This window comes from Zonotrichia albicollis, chromosome 10, assembly GCF_047830755.1.
Source record: "Zonotrichia albicollis isolate bZonAlb1 chromosome 10, bZonAlb1.hap1, whole genome shotgun sequence".
In the NCBI taxonomy this organism is placed as follows: domain Eukaryota; kingdom Metazoa; phylum Chordata; class Aves; order Passeriformes; family Passerellidae; genus Zonotrichia; species Zonotrichia albicollis.
The window spans coordinates 29,216,245-29,234,961 of NC_133828.1; the positions used below are offsets into that span (position 1 = coordinate 29,216,245).

At 36.6% G+C, this 18,717-nt stretch overlaps 1 protein-coding gene across 9 annotated transcripts in view; it reads left to right on the forward strand.

The window, feature by feature from the left end:
• Window positions 1-18,717, forward strand: part of FIGN (fidgetin, microtubule severing factor) — a 104,988-nt gene that overhangs the window by 31,024 nt on the left and 55,247 nt on the right. For 2 of the 9 annotated variants that reach the window (XM_074548595.1, XM_026791631.2), the window contains one exon: window positions 9,343-9,465. The exons of the other annotated variants lie outside the window; for them this stretch is intronic. The gene's annotated coding sequence lies outside the window, so the exon portion shown is untranslated. The remainder of the gene's footprint in view (window positions 1-9,342; window positions 9,466-18,717) is intronic. 9 annotated transcript variants of the gene reach the window in all.

Consider the following 18,717-nt stretch of genomic DNA (forward strand, 5'->3'; position numbering starts at 1 on the left):
CTCTCTCAGGCACAGACTGCAGGCTCTGGGGGCTACATTCAGGTTTTACAGGGAGCTGGGGTTGGTTTCATTCCATCCTCTGTCCTGAGCTGCAGGAATTGGTTTGTGTCCAGCTCTACAAATGGAGCACTGCATGGGCAGCTCAGGACCATATTGCACATGGTGCCGTATGGGGCTGGCACAGTTGCTGCTGAGCTCCTGTTCCTTTCTCTCCGGATGCACATAAAGCTCTCCTTTAATTTCTCACTTGTGGAGAGCACATTTTAATAAATAATAAACAGGAAATCCAACTTTCTTTATTTCTTTTATTTTTTGTTTTTGAGTTTGCTCATGCTCTGTTGCTGTTGAAGATAAATGCCCCTGCTAAATGGGAATAAAAAACTGATGTATGTTCATGGGCTCTGAGATAGCATTCAAAGCAGTTACAGGTTGTTTTGTTAACCATGACTTTCAGTTTTACTCTTGAGACAGGACTGGCACAGCAATAAATTCAAACTTCAACATTTCACAGTATTTCTGGTTCTGATGAATAGACACAGCAAGCCTAGCTATTTTTTAATATTCCTACTATGATGAAATAAGTTTAGCTGAATGATTCTGGAGAGATGAGCAATTTTGGCATACTGAGCAAGGAAAAGGGAACTGTACGATGCTAAGTAAGTGATTCACTGATTAAACTACAGAAATTATGCCTCAGGTGGTGCTGTAGTTGGAATTTCCTGTAAAACTGTGTTCTTTTCATAATATAGCTGATACACATGAAGCAATATAAAAGCTTCAGTGATTCAAATTCAGGCATTTGTACACACATTTCCAAAAGTCTTGCCCTATTTTTCAGGTGCTAAAATAGAGGCTGAGGAAAGTTGCTGGAGTAGTATTGTGATCTAGCAGACAGTGAGTCTAGTCAGATGAGATTACAAGGTGGTCTTGTAAAAGGGTTAAATTTTGAGAAAGTATTGGGGAAAACCAGAAAGGATTTATTAGTGTATTTGAAATTGTTTTCTGTTCAGACAGTAGAAGATTGATGACAGCAGCAGCTTTCTTTTTTGCAATGAATCTAGACCTCTCAAGCATGTTCATATTCTGTGGTAGAATCTGTTGGATATCTGTCCACAAAACTCCAGATCATTATAGCTGAAAAACTTAGACTGGAAAAATGAGTGTCATGTTAAGAAGAACCCATTGTTTTCCAAGTCTCTTGTTCCAAGACTTAGTTTGACAAGTTCAAAACAGCCCTCCTGTGAATACATTACAAGAATCTGAAAAATTTGAGCTCAAGTCCTCTGTCTTTAACTATGCTGGTTCTTTACTCTCAGATATTTTACAAACTAGCTACTGGTTTAAAATTGTTCCTGGTGAGCACTTTGGTAGGAATATATGTGTGAAAATGCTCTGTAGAGTCCCCCAGCTGCCTGCAAACAGAACTAAATGAACAGCAGAATTCTGGGGTTTAATTTTTTGTGTTCTGGAAAACTCTCCCATGGACAAACCAACTACATGACATTTCAGCCTGCTTTAAGAAGGTGAAGGTTAGTAACTGGGAGAAAAAAAAAGATAATTATGATAAAAGTTGACACCCAATCTAAATAAATATTTGAAAGCTCTTTGAAAAATTTGACAGGATGCAGTTATTAATGTAGGAATCTATTCCATGCAAAGTAAGGTGCTGAATGCTGACGTATTTCCATTGAGTGACATGAGTCCATCTCAGTTCTGGTACCTGCTTGACACAGCGTAATAAAAGAAGAAGAAAGAGTTGGCTGAACAAAACATGGAATTGTTTGGTTCTATTAAGAAATGTCACCATTTATCTAAGTAAAACTATTAAGCAATAACCTGCATCTTTTCTTTCACCTTGGTGTGTGTCAAGGGTAAAAGTTCAACCCAATCCTTTTCATGTATATAATCATGGAGTGCAGTTAATTACAATCTTTTTAAAAGAGTCTATTAAGAAATCATAGCAGATGAACAACCACTAAAGTAGAAAATCCAATGCATTAAGAATTACAGGCTTGCCATATAAACTTTAAATAGCATTTAACAACACTTAGAAGAACATTAAGAGCAACTTATGTGTTGTGGCAGTATTCACAGAAATGAAAATTAGAGGAAAAAAGTACTGTAACTGTACCAAGCTGGCGTTCTTCTCATTGAGAGAACAATCACTGTGGAGCAAGGAAAGCCTTTGCATGATGTTTTGACAAAATGGCTGATGTTAAATAATAGTTCACAAATTAGTAAGTGACTACACAGTACTGCAGTGTAGTTGTTTGTGTGGAAAAATGTTTTGCCTTTCACTAAATGAATACAAAATAATAGAAGAAACCCAAACTAATCTATTGTCCTAGAGGGAGATAAAGTGGGTCTAACTAAGTTATCTGAGTTCTTACGTAGCACTGCAGCTGCCACAAAGCAGCCCTAGCAGGCTAAAGCAGCTAAAGCATTGGGCAGTTGAGGCCTGTTGGATATTGCAGGTACCTAAACAGCGGGTGCATCAAGCACAGATGTGGAGGAGCTCGGTGAGGGAGGAAGAGTTGTCTGAAACAAAAATGTACATTTGCAAACATGACTGTAATAAGAGCCATGCAAGCTTAGGTTGAAGACCTGCCTGTCTGTCTCTTGGCGTAGGTCAGTAGGGGATGGCAGAGTGTGAAACGCCCCAAGTGTGGAGCTCTGCAGGAGCTGCAGACTGAGGCAGCAACAGGGTGCACCCACACCGCCACAAGCTCTGCAGGACAGGCTGCAGTGCTCAGCTGGGTGTTAAGTTTCCAAAGAAATGAAACCCTTTGCAGTGTGTAAAGCCATTGGATGAGAAATAGGAAAGTTTTAACTGATTGCCATAATATCTAGCCATTGAAGCAGGTTTAGGGAGAGCCTTTTTTTAATTCAGTGGAGAATTGTTAGCTATTAGCTGGAAATATGCTAATGGATCTAATAGGAATAAAATAAGAAAGTTTGAACCATTTCTATGGAATCCTATCACGTTTAATAGGCAGTGATAATCCTTCTATAGTTTTCTTAATCACTGTCAACTTCTAGAGAAGTAATATTTTTCTACTGTCAAATTTCATAGATTGGAAATGTCTTAAAATTGTAATTTCCAATAAATTTATGTAGACTTTTTCATAGGAATGCATATATTGCTATGAGTACTCAATAGAAAGTTTTTAAAAGGAAAAAATTAGAAAGTTTTTAAAAGGAAAAAAATATTAAAGTAGAGCCTTCTAAGACACAGTCTTCATGGAATCATTCAGTGAAAAGAATCTTGCTTATGGTACCTTGAAAAATGTTCTGTCAGAAGAAAATATTGTATTTAAGAGAGAGATTAAGAGAATGGTAATCTTTATTGGGAAAGGAAAAAATATGGTTTTTTGTTTGGTTGGAGTTGTTTTTTTTTGAAAGGCTCAAAATTCCAAGTGGAAAGAGAGACCTGGTGCATCCTGGCAATATTTTGTGACCACTAGGAAGGGCTGAGGAATACATGTGTGAGTTTTGCTTTGGTTGTCCTTTGTCTGAAAGATCCTGTGGTCCAGCTGATGGGGTGCTTGACAGGGAGAGTGTTTGTGGGACACTGTGGTTGTCTGCACCTTTTGAGGGTCAGCTTTGCACTGTCCTTGCTCTCTCACCTGCTCTGGACCTTCTCCCGTCTCATGGTGGTGGTTGGGGTTGATGTCAGAGACAGAGAGGCAGCAAGTGCAGTTGTGTTATGTTTGTACGCGTTGTTCAACTGCCAAGTCAGTCACTTTTGGAGAGAGAACTAGAACAAATGGATGACTGGAAAAAAACGTCATTAGTTTAACTTACTTTTGTGTCATTTCAGTTGCTGTTCATCATTTGCAGGATGGCTTTTTAGAAGCAATCTTTGTGTTGCTTATACAATAACAGCCTCATTCAGGAAACCCATTTTTCAATAGTGTTTAAATAAGTAGATAAGCTTCAATGTTTTGATAGTGAGATTTTCCCCCTAGATGGAGTGTAGCCATGTTAATAATTCCCGTTCAGCATCTCTGGTGTAGAGTACTTGGGAGGGTGTTGGTTGGCTGGAGGGGGGCTTTTAGTGTTTTGTTGTGGGTTTGGTTTATGTTTTTTTTAACTTGTTATGCCAGGTAATGTGATTTGGGAAAAGCAGTTAAGTTTTCAGCACTGTACAAATCTTCCTTTTGGTCAAGTTACTTGAAATCTCACTTCTTAAAATGGAAGTTTTTATGTCAACTGAAGTCTGGCACTTTGACAGTCATTAGAATGTGAAGTAATGAATTTTTTAATTTCTAATGACAAACAGAACATTTTCAGTAGCACTTCAATGCATTGTGGAAAGTCAAAGAATATTCCCTAATATCCTGTTACTGAGACTTACATTTCCAGATGTCATTAAATATTAAGAATTGACTCCAAGTACATCAATATTGGGAATCACTTTGCACAACTTTTGTGTTTCACTCTTCTTGCAGGTTGGTAATTGGGGTATTTAACCTTACTCTTCCTCACTTTATTAAGAAATGCTATTATTTTAACAATTAAAAAATACTAAAGCAGATCAAGCAGTTATTTTGACAAAAAGCTCAAAACATTCTTGCCTAAATTCCACAAATAAAAAAGCCAGCTAAATTATCACCTTGAGCAGATTTTCTCAGGGACCTCAGTCAACCTTTATAAAGGATAATTACACTGGTGTTTTAACATGGGGCAAAGGAAATGATAAAATTAGGGCATAAGAGACACTGGTCCTATTTTGAGAACACAGTAGAATAATTGGTAAGGGATTTTTACTGCTGTTTTGTTATACAGAAGAGTTTTTTTTACGTTCACATGTTTGGATATTTTTTTCAGGCTCTTAAGCTCTGTGTTTAGTGGCATGAATCTGAGAGGGATCTCCCAATGTATTAATAGGATGTTTTTGAAGTTGTGGATGTTCGTGGGTGTTTTAACTTTGCAGCTTCAGTCACCTCTCCCCTCACTGACTCTTATATTCTGCCTTACCTTCTTTGCAAAAGGATATTTAAAATGAATTCTAAAAATTAATCTAAATTTTTTTTTTTTAAATTTCATATAATCTTGTTTATGCTTTTTAAGGTCTCCTGTGATTAATTTAAAACTCAAAATTATTTTGCCAAAAGTTGTTCCCTGCAAAATACAGGCATGAATTCATAGTTATGTTTTGGTTTATTTTTCAGGATTTGTTTGACAGAATTTCACCTAACTCTCTATCCAAACCCGCTAGCTTCACTTAATTTCAGCCCCAAATTACATCATTCGACCCTAGGAGAAGTTTCCTCCATTTCAACAAATCGAGCCCAAGTTTGTGTGACAGTGGATAGATGAGGTGAGCTGATGAGGGTCTGGGAGGCATTGCAATCAGAGTGGCAGGTGAGGCAGCTCTCAGTGAATGGATTTGAAGGACTAAATGTGAGGATTTGGGAAGGAGGAATTGTTATAGTGGATTACAGCTGAAGTCCATCATGAAAATATCTCCAGTTTGTCAGTAGCTATCAGAAAACACATTAGAGAAAGGTGTATGGAAATGGTGGTAGCAATCAAAATCAAGCTGTGTGAAAAGAATTCTATCAATTAGTCTAGATCCATTTCACAAAATCTGTGCTTCCTAAAGATTTCTGTTGGTAATCTTAACCCACAACAGGTTGTTGTGGTATAATTGAAATATACATACATCACCAGGCTAGTATGAGTTTTCCTTTCCCTTTTTTTCCCCCAGATGTGGATTAACGCAGTTAGACAATATATTCCCTGTGAACTATGAGTTATCTGTCAGCAGATACTGAGAATAAGATGAAGAGCAAGGACTATTTTTAGTGTAATCAAACAGCTTAATTGAGTTTGGGATATTTGCTTTGAGTTGGGTACAGTGGCAGGAAAGATTGTAGGGAAAGCTGAACCTGCCTGTACTAAAATTTGCCCTCAATATGGATGCTCTTACAAGGACTGGATAGCTGCAGAGGACTCACTTACATTGTAAAAATATACATGATTCATTTCAATTGGTCTTTTAAGTTTTTAAAATCACATTTGTCCTCTTGCTGCACTGTTTTTGCCAGTGTAAAGATCATAGGTTTTATTTGATTATATTTTGGTAATCTGTTAAATGAGACTGGGTCACCTTGCACCATGCAACATTTCACTTCACTGCTAAAACTTAATGCCATCTTTTTATCTTTCACTGAGTGGATGTCAGAGGACACAACATTAATATAAGACAGGCATCTCTAATATTTCATGAATGGCCTTTTAAAAAAAAAACCTCAAAAAACAAACCTAGGAAGTAAAAATTGACACTACGGTAGTGAATTTAGTCACCCTTCTCAAATGTTGAATGCTTTTCCATTTATGCATCTCATCTTTTGCAAGACCTATTCTTTGTCAGATAAGGCTGTTAAAAAGCACAAGTGGTTTCCTTAGATTGAATATATTGTTTTCCTCTTGGGATGGGGGATTGAAAGATTTCCATGAACAAGTGGTCAAAAACTGAAGATAATATCCCAAAATAAGACCTGTAGCTTTTTTAGTGGATTAAAGTTCACTATTAAAAACTGGAACACCTGGGATTTGGTGCCTATTTTGGTGCCTTTTTTTTTTGTTCACTTCTCTTTCAGTGCCTTAAAAGTTAGTTTATACTTTCCAGCTCTATAGGGATATCAGGTAGGTTAAATCAGGACCTGATAAAGCATTCTAAATAAGTGCATGCTACTAGTAAATTATAGAGTATTTGCCTCCTTTTTTTGTGTGTGTTTGTCAAATATACTATTCCAGAATCATGTGGCAATATATACAGATGTGCATAGCTATGTGTATATCCATACTTTTTTTATGTTATACATCTAAAATTTATTTAGATGTATCAAAATGTTGGGTTAGGTACAGCTTTTTGTAGCAGTATCTCTTCATGCTAATTTTTATATATGGTAGAAAGTACTTAATTCTTACCAGCTAAGACATGCAAGATTGATGTATTTTTTGCATTCTCTGATACTTAGGGTTAGGAGAAGTCTTGTAAAATTCTGGATGTAATGTCTAATCCTTAACTGGACTAATTGTGCCATTAGATTAAAGCATTACAGAAAGGGACAGCTATGGTGCTGTGCAGGACTTGAGCAGAAATAATCATCTTATAGTCCAGATCATGTACCGAGAGGATGCATTCATGTTTCAACTTTAAATACGCATGTCCAAAACTTGGTGGAGCTACTAGTGAAAATTGGTATCTAATTTATATGTAGTAGTTTGGGAAAACATGAGTGGGAGAGACCTCTAGGATCATCAGTCCAGTCATCTGTTCCTGCAGATAGCATGCCATATGATTTCTTCCCTAAATTTGTTGGGTTCCATAAATTTACAGGGCTTCATGCTTAACATTGATTATTTATTTTTAATTTGGCAAAAATCAGTGTTAATTGCAATTACATTAGCATAGTAGAAAATTCAGCTAGGGATACTGGTTAGGTAAACAGTTTGATCGAGTTAATTCATCCCTAGTTTCTAAAATAAGTGTGCAAAGAGCTGCCACGATTTTGTCCCCTCCTCACGTTTCTGCTGTCATTTAAGTTCAGAACAAATACAGATCTGCCCTCAGTATTGTCCACCCCCTCTCCCCCCAGTCTGGTTTTAACATGGTTGTTGATTTCTCTATAAAACATTGACTAAAATAGGTGGCTTTCCAGGCAGATGTTTGTGAACTAATTAGTGACCTTTATGGCAACCAAATGTCACTGTTAAATTTCCTCAGCCCTTTAGACTCAATAACTAGGTGGGTTTTCTTTTGGTTTTTTATGTTGATTCTTTTTAATTCTCATAAGCAAACATAAAAATCTCTCATGTATGACAATATGTAGATTTGTGGCAGTCCTGAGAGGACCTTGGGTCCGTCAGCCAGAGGCTTTATTATGTAATGCTGCATAAATGCTGTATTTTCATCTGTGACAGATATAGTCTTGAACCTGTATTTTTCATGTTACTTAACTGTTTCAGAACATCATGTGTGAGAGAACACATCAAAATGGAAATTGCTTCTAGAGAGGCAGCGATAAATATTGGTTGGGTATATTGCATTGTTGGGCTCCATGTGTTTCAGGATGTTCTCAATTCTCTTGCCCTAATCAACACTGTAAATACATGCTGCATTTTCTGGTCATCCATTTGGTGGATTAACAATTTGGACCTTGCAGTTCCTACCATATGTTTTGATTCTTTACTGTATATAGTCATGGTTATATAAGAGTGTCCTCTAACAAAATTACTCTGAAACCTTCTGTCTTTTCCTGCTATTCAGAGGAGGGGAAATCATGTAAATTCTGTGCATTGTATGTATAGTTCACTTGTAGGTACTTGAAAATTAGGTAGTTAAACTGAGAAATATCTTTACATTTGCATGAAAGTCTGAAACCCTGTGACAAAGAAATTTGTTATCTTCCCATTAAAATACTGGGATGGATTGTATTTAGTTTTTGAAAAGGTACTTACTGTTTAATCTCCAGCAGAGATTAAAATAGTTCGTAGTGTGTAATTGAAATACACTGAAATACACTATTGAAATCAATGTTTGTGGTGATATATTATGTAAAAAGAAAAAATATACAAAACAACATAGGGCAATATATCTCATTCTGACAATTTTGTGCAGGAGCTTTTAGACAAAGTTGTTGGCATATTGCTTTTTTTCCATTAAAGGATTTTGCTTAAGTCACTTCTCCCTTGAAGTCTTTATAAACAAGTAGTACGTGTCCTATTTTTTATCTACTCTCTGCTTTATGCCATTGATTTAGAATAGAATCATAGTTCCCCACCTTGTCTTTCAAGTGCCCATAGTGCTGTCATGGCCATGAAACTTATTTCGTTTTTGGGCCCTTTATTGTGTCAGTGATAGCACTGTGTTTTGTGTGGAGCCTGAGTACTCTTATGAATGACTTTCCAGCACCAGATATAGTATATCCCAATTTTCTATTGTATACTTTGCTCTGTGGATCAATATTGATTTTAATTAACATCCTAACAAAACTATTGTTACGCTCAAAGGTCACTCTCCCTGTGTACGTTGCCGAGAACTTGGTCTTCAGCAAGTTCCTATCACACCAGACACTGTCAAGAACAACCATAACTGAAAGAGCTTTTCATTTATCCTGAGGCAAAGGCACTGTTTTCCCTTTCTTTCTTCTTCAGTAGATATGCACAGAAGTTTGCTAACTGGGGGGAAGGAGCTGCAAATCTACTATAAATATCAAAGGTGACTTGATAGAGATTCTTGGAAGAAATTTCCACCATACTTGGAATGCAGTGACACTGTTTCATTCAACTGCTTTTCCACATTGCATTACATTAATAATCGCCTTGCAGGTTTCTTGGCAGATGAAGAGAAAGGGAAAGTTGGAGGATGATTTTGAATGAATGAGGATGAAGATGACCTGTTAGCCTTAAAGCTTGTATGAGGTAGTCGGAACACGAAGAGCTGTGAAGTAGGTCAGTACTTTTGTCTTCTTTTTACATTAGTTGTTAGGATGAACTGCTTTTACAAATGTTTAGCTTATATTCACACATAGCACTGGTATTTCTGTGTCTCCTCCTTGACTGTACACTATATGAGATTATTTTCAGCTGTTTTATCCCTTCTGTCATGTAGCTTTTGAAATCTCTTGCGCTAATAAGCATCTGATAGATCTCACCAGGAGTCTTGGCTTTATCTTTAGTCTTCCTTCATTCTAACAATTCTGCCTACAGTACATACTGTTCACAGGGTAGATCCGCATATTGCTGTTCAGCTGCCAGGCTCTTGAGTAATAAACTCTGCATTTCAATTCTGAATGAGTGTAAATTATAATTTTAGGAGTGTTGTTCCTCTGACAGAAGACAGGGTCCAATGCCACATCCTTGACTATGGATGAAGAATGCACAGCAGTCTGGAAAATGACTTTATCCCTGATCAGTTGCTTTCAAAAATTACACCTTATCTGATAGTTCTTTCTTCAAGTAGAAGAGCTTTTATAGTGCTGGTTTTTTGGTTTAGAAACTTGGACATTTGGTCCACAATGCCATTTCTTTCCAAGTTTCTGTAACAGTTTTGCTAAACAAACACGTTAGCATTCAACACAATTTCAAGTTATAAACAACCAACCTGATAATGATTCTATTACTTAATCCAGTTAGAGTTTGAGATCTTTGGTGCTGTTACTTAGACTTGAGAAGTTGAATCCAGTATTGAACAAAGCCAGAAAACCCATTTTCTCTTACTGCATTGCGTTTTGATGTTCAGTTTTTCAATTATTGCATTATTGTTATTTGCCCTCAGTCCCATTAAGCAAAGAGGTAAATTTGATGCCTCTTATCTTTTTCCTTTCTGAAACTGAAATAGGGTGATGTCACTATAGGACACGAAAGAACACAAGCACACACCGCTGCTCTCAGGGTGAAGGAAAAAAGGGAAGTTTATTTTCTGACTCTAACATTTATAGTTTTCCAAAAGTGATAGCGGTTGAAGGATGACAGCGCTACCTCTGCAATGACACTGGTCAAACCAACAGTCCATCAACTCTCTCTTCCTCCATAAAAGAATGCAAAACAATAAGTTATTTACAGAAAGTGTGTGAGAAAGTTCACTACAAGAATGTCAACATCAGAAAGCTTAGAAAATCTTAAAAAACCAGGGTGACAGGATGCCCTATTCCTCCCATGTTACAGTACCCAGCAATTCCAAGCTTTTCACTTGCAGTTTTTAAGCCTTGCAACAAATGTTTCCCACTATGAAGACACAGACAGCATTATATACAGTGGCAATGGGAAGGAACCCCTCCATTAAATGAATTATAATATTAAACTCCCATTAAATAAATTATAATATTAATAACATTGTTAATTATTTTTATCTATTAATTTTGTTATATATGTGGTTTTGGGTAGCACTTTAAAAATTGCCACCAGTTACCTGCATTGATTAAAGAAAGAAGTGATACTGCTGTGTTATAACATGGATTCAACTAGATGCCCTTTTCAGTATCTGCATTATTGTTGTCATTAAATCCATTATTCTTGAGAATAAAACTTTTAAAAATTGTTCAATTACTTAGAACTTATACTTTTGCTTAATAAGTTGCCCTTTATTGGATATTACTGTCAGCCGTGCTGTATCTAGTAAAAATACTGCATATACACCATCAGAAGCTTCAATGTCATTTTATTAGGAGGTGCTGCCTCAGCAGAATGAGACTATTAATCTAAAAGAAGTGTATTTTTTTTCCAAGCAACATAAACAAATCTATCCTACTTAGAGCTGCAGTGTCAATATTTTATACTGCCTGTGTTGACTTATTCGTTGTAGTTTTTGGCATATGGGATAACTGAAGATTCCAATTCTGGCCTTTCATTTTAGGCCAGTTCAGGGTATTTCCAGCCCTTATCTGAGATATTTTTTCAGCCCCTGAGTAGTTTTCACATATAATAAACGTACATCCTGAAATACCCAATGTTGCACTGAACATTGACTCCTTGGTGATGTGGGGAGTAGGCACTCCTCTAAGTTTGTTTTATTCTGAACAAAAGCTTTAGCAATTAAATTTTGTCCAGTATTCTAGAGAGTGTCTACAACTGCTGAAGCTTTTTGAGCTTTGACCTTAGCTTGCAGATCTTCCACTGCTGGAAGAGGAAAAAAAGAAAATATCTACCTGGGAAGGAAGGAGAGTAGGCTGAGGATTTTTAGCAAAGGACAGAGACAGCTTAAGACCCATTTTAGTCAATTCTGGGTTCCTTTCAATACTAAAAAGTTGTAAGGAATTATTCAGTAGGTAATTTTTAGCTTTATTACTTCTATGTTTAGATAATACCATTGTAGGGTCATTATGCCAGAAATATGATCTCTCGTGCTCCCATAGAAAATATGAAGAGTTTCTGATGCAAATACTGGTTGTGTTGTCCAAGATTTTCATTAGAAACAGTTTGCCTGTAAATCATCTGTTCTTTACGTATTTTCCTCATTCCAGAGCTCATTCCATAACATCAAAATACCCATTGTGTATCTGGTAGAGCTGGTTGGTGACAGCCTCATTGTGAAATCAGCTCCTCCACTTAACTTCTTGCCTAGATTTGTTGTTTCTGTTCTCTAGAATGTAACATGTTTGGTTAGCTTGAGCCTTTGAAAGTACAGGTTCTTGCTCAGAAATTTCTGGCCATACTGTATTGCTTTTCACACCACTCTTGTTCCAAATATTATCACCCAAATAAAAATCTTTGCATCTTTTATGTCATCAAAGTTGTTTTGTTGAAGATAGTGCCAAAAATATTCTTTTATGAAGGTGTTTACTGCTTCTTTGAATAATTTTTCTTTGGTAGTGGTACTTTCTTCCTACCATACATACTCTGTGGGTTTTTGCTGATTGTCTCCAAACTCATGCAATTGTTGCCTTTTTTTCCTGCATATTAACCTGTGTATTTCCATATGATAATTGTCAAAGCAGGTACAATTCAAAGATGTGTTTTTGGTAAATTTCAGCTTGTAATTTCTATACTGATCTATGCTGCTTGTAACATTTCTAGTAGTATTTTGAATTCTTTCTAATGCTAAATGTCTGTTGGCTTCTGTAAGTGACTGTCCTTTCCATCAGACTATTTTTGTCTTCAGTAATGTCCACTAAATTGCCCTGGTTGTCTTTTTCAATCCAAGAACATACTAAATCTACTTCTCCCTGGTTTCAATTTGAACAGCTGTCACATGTTTTGCTATATCACACATGTGTAGAGAACAGCATTCTTTAAATCCTGGAATTCTTTCATGTCCACTTTCAACTGAATTTATTTAAAACTGATATGTGTCCTGTGCTCAGAGACAGTCCTGACTACCTTTCTGTTTTGCTGGCACCTTTGTCCTGCAGAAGTAGAATTTCAGTTGCTTCTTTGTTATCTTGGGAAGTCAGAGTTGGTTGGGCACCATATTTGCTGGTGGCCATTGTTTGTTTTTGGAGGGGTGTTTTACTTATCTTCCACTCACTGTATGACAATGTATGCAGTGAGACTTAATCACTTGACAAGCACATGAAATCTCCACTTTATCTTTCTCCAAAATGAGGCCTCCTCATCACTCCTGGAGATAGCCTGTTGGAGGGACATACCAAAGACACAAGGGAGGACAGCACAAAGGTCAAGGCCATGATATTATCATTTGTCTGTAGTCTTATTGCCTCTTGTAAGCCAATTGTCATTGTGGCAGTGACAATCCTGGCATGTGGAGGAAAGTTTTCATTAGTTTTGTTCTTTCCCTAATGGTAGCCCACTGCTGTAGCAGCAAAAGTCATTTTGCAGGCTTAGCTTTACCCAAAGTTATTTGCTTTTGTTAGATGATCCACCTATCACTGATTCTAGAGACCTCAAGCCAGAATTATCTGGTAAAATGTGGGCATGAAGAATGCCCAGGTCTTGGTTGAAGTTAGATTTATTAGTTATATTAAAGTTACTTTAGGGATATTTTTCTGCAGGAGAATTACTCTATCTTTTTTTGCAAATACCTTAACGAATAGGAAAACAAATGTGGGTGTTTGCCAAAGAAGATACCAATACTTTGGAAAGTAAATGTTGCAATGAGAAGACATATTAGTTGTGGGGAAACAGCATTTTAATCTCTCAATGCAGTAGCTACAGCAGTTGATTCTTGTAACCTCTGAAAATTAGGAAAGGGGAAATTGTTGAAGAGTGTCTAGAGAGCTCCAGTATAGTTCTAAGATATTCTAGAGTTTTAGAATAATAATTTTAGAATGAACACTTCTATATCTCAGGTTAATAGAAAAGCAAAGAAAAAACCTAAAATACCACACAAATCTGTGATGACCTTGATAATTAGCATTTATAGATCCAAGTGCAAAGGCAGACAGTTCTAAAATGAGTGCCACTAAAGCAGACTCTTCACAGGATTTATTTTAGTTCTTGAATTTTTTGTCTTTTACATTGATTGCTTCAAGTGATGAGAGAAATTGGAAGCATCTTTGTTATTCATTAACCAGGTATTTTATCCTGTCTAGAAGAAAGAGAAATGATGACAATATTTATGTGACCATAAGTAACGTAAATTACCATAAGTAACATAAATATTGTGGTACCTTACTCTGGCTCCTTATAAACCTACCCTTCTGTAATGCTGTGATTTACCAAGACAATAACCAAACTGAAGTTATTAATATAGTTGTCTTTAGGGACAGTGGGTATTAGAGTAAAGGGACAAACATTTCTGTTTGTGAAATAAATTAAACTTAAGACTGTCATATGTATTGTTTATGAAAATACATATTCATATATTCCAGTAGTTCATACAACCAAAACATCTTATGAATGATAGTGAAATAACAAATACTCTGTAGCTGTTATTTGCACTCCTCAAAATGGAAGAGACTGACGTAAATTTAAACTTTTAAACTACCTTTCCCTCTCAAATCTGATTACTATCATGCTCTTCTCTTGGTATCATTCTTTAGGTGGCTTGTTTTAGTGCCCTTTTTCTAGGAATACTGAAGCTGACCTTGCTCTTTAACACAAGTATTTAATAAAATAATTAGTCCATGTTAAAAGAAAATAATCTCGTGTAGACTGTAAAGGAGATGTATTTACTATTTAATGTTAAGGCTAGAGAGAGTTTAAACATTCTTTGTCTATGCTAGAGTCAAAACATATTATTTGAGATGTTTACAGAACTTGATTTTCCAGTGCTTGTTTCTTGCAGAAGTCCAGTTACATCTTGGGGAAGGTGCAGTCCTCAACCATTAGATTTTTCTCTCAAATGGAAGTTCAAGAAAGGTACCACAGGCAAACTAAAGAAAATATTAACCTAAGATATTCTGCTTGGAGCTGAAGCAGATTGAAATTGCTCCCATCTCCAGTGGGAAAGGTTGTCTCCAGTGGATAGACAGGTATTAGGAGTTAAGTGGAGTGAATTTTTTAAAAACTTGGATCTGCACCTCTGCTTATGTCCCTACTTTTAGACAAGTGCTCTTTGTAAGGGTGTAATTTTTTTTCCAAAATGAGAATGCAATAGGAGTTGATAATTTATAAAAGTTAGTTATCATACTCTTACTGATGTAGTTACTGTAAATCACAGACTGGGAGTGATCTTATTAGCGGTTCACTTTACTGTTAACAGACAGAATTTATGTTGGCAAGGTTTATGCACCTTCACCAGGGTTCTACTCTGCTTAGTTATTGCATCTTATCAATCACATAAGAATATATTTAATTTCATAGTGGTGACTTTCCACTATATTTCCTTGTTCATTATACTTTAGCCAGACAGAGAAAATCACCAGTGGTGGCTGATATGCATGTATAAGTGCCTGTGTATGTGTCACTATATACTTTTATATATATATATATATCTCCACAGTTATATATTTGCATGCCTGTATGTACATATCTATAAGTGTGTGTACACATCTGTATGCCAAAGCATCAAATGTACAAAAATCCATACGGTGGGTTATGCTTGAAACCTGTTAATTGCAATGGATTACTGGTTTTAAAAAGGCTTTGCTCGTGTTAAACCCAAAATCTGCCATCAACAGTCAGTATCACTAGTTCTCCCCCCTTCCTCAGGAGTTTAGTGCTTAATGGGATTCTTTTGGCTTTGAAATGGAAGAATTTTATTAGTTGCTAAAGCTGTTCAGTAAGAGGATATTTCAAAAAGAAACGTAAATTGCAAAATGCAGTGGGACACTTACTGAACTGTTGGTATTGTTTTGTCAAAAAATGACTTAAAATGAACTAGGAAATTGCCGAACCATCAAAGTATGGGATGTGGGAAAGTTAATATATTAAAGAAACACTATCATGAGAAGAAGAAGTGCCGTTTTAAAAATGATATTTTAAGAAATTCACTTATACAGAGAATAGGGCAAAATCATAATCTTTTATGAGCCCAATAAAGACTACCTAGCTACTGCCACTTGATACAATACTTTTCTTATTGAACTTATGGAAAAAAATGTACTACAGAGGACTTTTTTCTGCAATATAGATTTAGTTAGCTTTTTAACTTAAAAATGGAAGAATGGTGAGACTGTCCTTTGGACACAGGGTGGTGCACAGTGCCCTGGACCAACATGTGCATGCAGCAGTGTTGATTCATATGGGGCTGGTGGCTCTGCAGGTGGGGTCCTTAGATTTGACATGCTGCTGTTGCACTGGCTTTACTGACTGCCTATGTACTTTGGTAGGGGACTTGTAGTAGTGCTTCCTTTATAGACAGAAATATACTTTTCTTTAGAAATATACCATCTTCAGATATACTTGGGGTGTTTTTGCTTTTGAGATAGGCTGTGTAAGTAGCTGAACAGAAAGTTGATCCTTCGTATTTTATGTGATGTGGCTTCTTGTGACTGGTCCACTTTATAAGAAATTCTAGTGGTACTTTAGAAGACCAAAAAACAAGATGTCATTTTACTTAAGATCACTTGTTAATGTTTGCTTAAATATTACCTCAGGCATGTTGAGTACAGACAAAAGATAAGAACAATTAGTATTTATATTTTGTTTTGTATTTGTGTAGCTTGTTGTTCCTCTGAAAACAATCTGCTGATAGTAAGACAAGGTAAAATATTTGCATTTCCTAGTTTTTTACTTCTTGACTCCTTTCTGCTTCAGTCTATTCTTACATGTTATTATTCATGGTGTGTAAGTCACTGCAAGGATGTGGGCTGTTTAATTCCTAGTAACCTATTGACCTGTAAAAAAACTTACTTTGATGTGTTGGAAATATGGGTTTTCATGAACTGTTCAAATGGAAGAGAGTACTTTATATAAGGAAATCCGCCCTTAAATGGAAAAAAGAGTTGACAGGACTTCCACCTGAAATTGTAATCTAAAATTATTTCAAGCCCCACCTAGGATTGTTGTATCTGAAGCATAATGCTGAAGCTCTTTTGGAGTCAACTGGCTTTGCTTATTTGACAGAATTTTAGAGACAAAGTCTTGTCTATGTTGGTAGCAAAATTCTCATTGACTTCAGTGGACTCAGAGTTTAACTCCTCTCAGAGAACAGCTCTCAGTCTGTGGCTGCTCAGAGCTGCTTCCTTTCCCATGTGCTGCCACTGTATCTCTGGCTTTCCACTTGTCATGATTCCCATGCAGCACAGTAAAGACATTTGCTGCAAACACCTGGATTTTGTCTGAGCTGGCCTCAAAGAGGTTGACAGAGCTAGGAGTGGACAGACCAGATGTTTGACAGTATCCTCTGCACATCTACAGTATTGAAAAAGCATCTCTCAAACGATTTTAAGAGGGAATTATTACATATCAAAATATATTGCTTATGTTTTTAATTGAATTTCACCTATCATGTCACCTTCAGCTAGCATTAAAGAACATGAGAAATCTCATGGTCTGTGCCTGTTTGTACATAGTGGCTGTAGTCAGAAATTAGTTAGAGTACCATTATTAAAGCACAGCCTGCCTCCCCATCAAAAAAGTCTGTTTTCTTACAAAGAGCCTTGTGGTGACTATAATACTTTTTAAAATGTATTCCCTATGAGCCATTTAAGAATAAACAAAGGGTTCAGATGTGTTTTCTTCCTTAGGAGCCCAAGTCTACCTTTTACCCACCTCTGTACCCTGCTCTCTTCTCCCTGCCACTTGGAGAAGAATGTCTGAAATCAGTTGTCTTCTTACTATTTCCTCCCACCTCCTCTACTCCTCTGTACCCAAGTGCCTCCCAGAAGCGCTTGAAATCTTCTCTAGGGAAGGAGAATCCAACTGCTTTGGCAGCCTGCTGCTTTAGCAGCTGAAACCCAACTCTCTCCTTTGACACAGAGAAAGCAGGTGTCACTCATCAAAATACATTCACTGTAGTAAGCATAGGAAAATGAGCCAATGGGAATGTGATATTGATACCTTGAAGAACTGCAATTATTATTAATGCTGCAAGTGCTATTTACTTGAATGTTTGACCAGGACAACATTGCTAATTTCTTTTAGCTCAATGTGAAATTTAGACTCTAATTGTTCTAATTGGCAGAAAAGGGAAACCTGCCAAAAATACACACTGATTTACCTCACTCTTGATTCTGTTGACATCACTGAAATTGCATAGGATATTAATTGTTAAAGAAAGCTACTTTGGGCTCAATTTCTTTCTGCAGGTATCTGTGTCTGATGTAAAAGCTCAAAATTTCAGATCCTTGAAGTTTGTGCTGTGAAGCTGATGAGATGAAAGAAATCCGTAACTCATCTTTTGCAGCTCTACAGTGTCATGCAACTTTGGGGATGGTGGCTTAATTGAGCTTTACAAATTAAAATCACAAATGAGTCCACTAGAAAACAGCAGTAATGGTTAAAGGAAAAGGCACCTCTGAATTTAATGTGGACCATATAAGTATCATAGCCTACAGAAATTGCATATGAAGTATCTGGAGACAGTAGCTCAGCATTGAACATCTTCAGACTCAGACAATTATTGAAGACTATGTACTGACATGAGAGAGAACTGGTCTAATCTAAAATCCATTAGGCTGCCAGATTTATCATTAAATCAGGAAATACACCTCTTTGGTCCATAGACTGGTGTAATGCATGGATGGCAGAGTGATTTGAGGGAACCTCTCACTGCCATGAAGGTATTTATCATCATAATAGAGAAAATACTGAAGGCTCTCATGAAATGTGCAGCAGAGACAACAGTCTTAATGATCCTGTCCCCTAAAATTTTCCAAGAAAAAGAGATGGCAAATACTTTTGGAAGCAGCAGGAACAAGG